The following is a 3,162-nucleotide window of genomic DNA, read 5'->3' as shown; positions in this document are numbered from 1 at the left end:
CACACACACACACACACACACACACACACACACACACTATAACAGGCCAACCAAAAGACCAAGCCTGGGTCCAGCAAAGCCTGTGGGTTTTGCCTGTTGCCTGGTCATGCAGGAGACAGGGAACATGGTCAGTAGGGGATACTGCCAGCAGAACACAGGGACACACCACAGGATTACTGACTTGCTTTTTTCCAATAAGTTGTGGTTGAAAAATATAGATGCAAAACATATGTAATTTTAAGTGAAGTTTGAACCTTGCTTTGGCTCCTCCTCTTCCTCCTCCCCTTTTCTTTCTCCTCCTCCTCCTCCTCCTCTTTTTTAAAGATTAAGCATTTAAAAAACTCTGTGACTATGTATGCGTGTGTGTGTGTGCACATCCAGGCATGTGTAAGCATAGTACCCAGAGAATTCAAAAGGGTACCAGACCTCTTGGTGCCGCCAACTGAACCCAGGTCACCGGGAAGAGCAGTCTGTGTGTCTGACTGCCTCTCTTTTAATAAATTCACTAGGGTGGTTACTTAAATAGCAGTTGTAGGACTCAAGTTACAGGATGTAGGGAGCGCTGTGTTCTGGTTGTCCTCACAGCCAAACACATCTCCCCCTTTTCTAATATCTACCCAGATTCGCACACAAGATTTCACACTTCTTTATTTCATGCAGCCCCAGTGGCAGGGTATGTGGCTTAGACCCAATTTCTTAGCCTCGGACTCCAACTACAACTTCTAGTGTAAGATGACTACTGGGAGGAGAAGGTTTTCTGGAGGAGAAACGAACCCCTTGTTGGTCTGAAAGAAACAGCAGGAAGCCATTTGAAGGCGCTTCTTTGGACCAGAGACATGGTAGCCAGAACATAAGATGCTGTCCTGGATCCCAGGGCCTGTGTGACCTATGCTGAATCAGGGCCAATATATGTGGAAACTAGTGTAAGAGTCCATGATTCGCTGAAGAATGACACCCTGGGCTCAAATAGCATGTAAGTGCAATGAGTGTTTTATTCTGCATAAGTCCAGCATGCTGGGGTCTCCCCAATACCGAGATAGACAACCAAGTGAGCTCGCAGGCCTGATTTGAAGCACATTCGGGAATTCTGGGGTCGGTGACCTCTATGTTAATCTGTTGGGTCCATCTCTACAGACGTCCCATCGCCAGGGTGTGGGGACTGGAAACTTGCTGGGGAGGTTTAGAAGCTGCTGTTGACCGCCGTCCTTGCCTCAGGCCAGGTGGCAGGGCAGCTTCTGAGGCCCGGACTTGCCTGAACATGCCCGGTTCTTGGAAGCAGAGATTTAGGTCGCGAGTCTCCTTAACTGCCAATTTGAAGCCTGTCATGGAGTCAGCCGAGCCTTTTCACTAGGATACTGTAGGAGTCGTGATGTGTGACTTTGTTCTTAAAGACAGAGCTTCATTATGTAGCTCAGGCTGGCCTTAGTTCACAATAAGCCTAAGCTAACAATGCTGTTCCTGGATTAGAGGTGTGCACCACCGTGGTGTATGACTTTAACAGTTTTAGTTTTTATATTTATTTCCAGCGTGGTGGGAGAGTATGAGAGCACATCTCTGTGCACATGTGGAGACCAGAGGATGTTGAGGGAGCTGGTTTTTCTTCTTCCAGTGTATGGGTCCCAGGAATTGAATGCTGGTCACCCACCAGGCTTGGCAGCATGCACCTTCAGCCATTAAGCCATCTGAAATGCTTCTCATGTGTCACCTTTGTGACTAAAAGATATTGCAGCTTCTTCCTCATATTCCTGCTCTAGGGAAAGCCAGATGCTGTGTCACGGAGACCCTTGACACACCAGGAGGTCCACGTAGGCAGGTACCAACTTGCCAGCATCTAGCACGTGAGCCTCATTTGGAGGATGACCTACTAGCTCTGTGACAGTCTTCAGATGTCTGCAGCTTTGATTGACACGTGGCTGCAACCTTATGAGAAATGACCTCAGCAGCATCCCACAACCAAATCCTAGGGGGATTCCATATCCATAGCAACCAAGTTGACAGACTACGGTGTGGCTTTAAGGGACTAGCTTGGGTGTGGTAATTTTTTTTTTTGTGAAGAAATAAATAACAATAGTAACAGAGCGACAGAACTGGAGTCTAGAGAGCTGGCGGAAGGCATCTCATGACCATGGGAGGGAAAGGGGTTGGGGCGAAACTCCACCTTGTAAGGGAAACAGAGAGACTGGTTCTTCATTTCTCTTCCGTGGAATCAATCCCATTTTGGTACCTTACAGGTCGAAGGTAATTGTAAAGTTTAATCTGGACTTGTGTGATTTTTATCTATTGGTTGGAATGGGACATTTGACAATTCTGATGGTCTAAATAGACAACAGTTTGCGTACAACAACAACCACAAAGTACAATGAGTGGAAGGGTGATCCATTGTACCGAATTTATACTTCATACAGGTAGGCTATTACATCACCTTACCAGGGATGCTGTTGGTTACCACAAACGGAGTGACTTAATACAACAGGATTTTGTACTCAAATTCGGGAAGCCAGAAGCCCAAAGTCAGGTCATTGGTAAGTGTGGGTCCTAATGGACACACCGAAGAGTCTGTTCCTTGCTTGCTTTCTAGCTTCTAGTGGTGGCCAGTGCCCTGGATATTCCCTAGTCTATGCATGCATCCTCAAGGCTGCTGTCTCTTTCCCTCTGTGTTTCCGTACAGCCTTCTTATAAGGCCGAAGAAGCACTGACACCCGGTATGACGTCATCTTCACTAACCGCACCTACAGGCTCTGTTTTTACGTACGGTCACATTCCAGAGTCTGGGTGCACATGCCTTTTGAGGGGCACTTTCAACCTGGAGCAGTCACGTTTTACTCAGCAGATACTTCTGAAGGTAAAAACCCTCTGGTAATTAGGCAGTGATGAGTGAGACAGATGTGACTCATGCTGCACATGGGGGTTTGCGGGCTGCGCCGTCTACATGAATGGTACATGTTAAGCAACGGTTGCATGTGTAGTAAAAATAGCAGAGGAAGCAGCAGAGGCAATGAGCTCACACGAGAGGAGATGCACACAGTCTGTGGTGGAGGAGAGCGCTGTAGATGGGAGAGCTAAGCTAAACCGTGAGTGTCAGCAGGTGATGAATACAGAGGCCAGAAAGACTGCAATGCAAACAGACTTTCTCTGCCCATAGCTTCTCTGCAATAGTCCAGC

General features: G+C 47.4%; 1 pseudogene; it reads right to left on the bottom strand.

Annotated features, from left to right (window-relative positions):
• LOC110316947 overlaps nucleotides 1-2,714 on the bottom strand; it is a 61,646-nt pseudogene extending 58,932 nt beyond the window's left edge.
• Nucleotides 2,715-3,162: the final 448 nt, after the last annotated feature.

Source organism: Mus pahari, chromosome 2 (assembly GCF_900095145.1).
Source record: "Mus pahari chromosome 2, PAHARI_EIJ_v1.1, whole genome shotgun sequence".
In the NCBI taxonomy this organism is placed as follows: domain Eukaryota; kingdom Metazoa; phylum Chordata; class Mammalia; order Rodentia; family Muridae; genus Mus; species Mus pahari.
The sequence above is the reverse complement of the archived record's forward strand: the minus strand, read 5'-3'. Positions and strand labels throughout refer to the sequence as shown.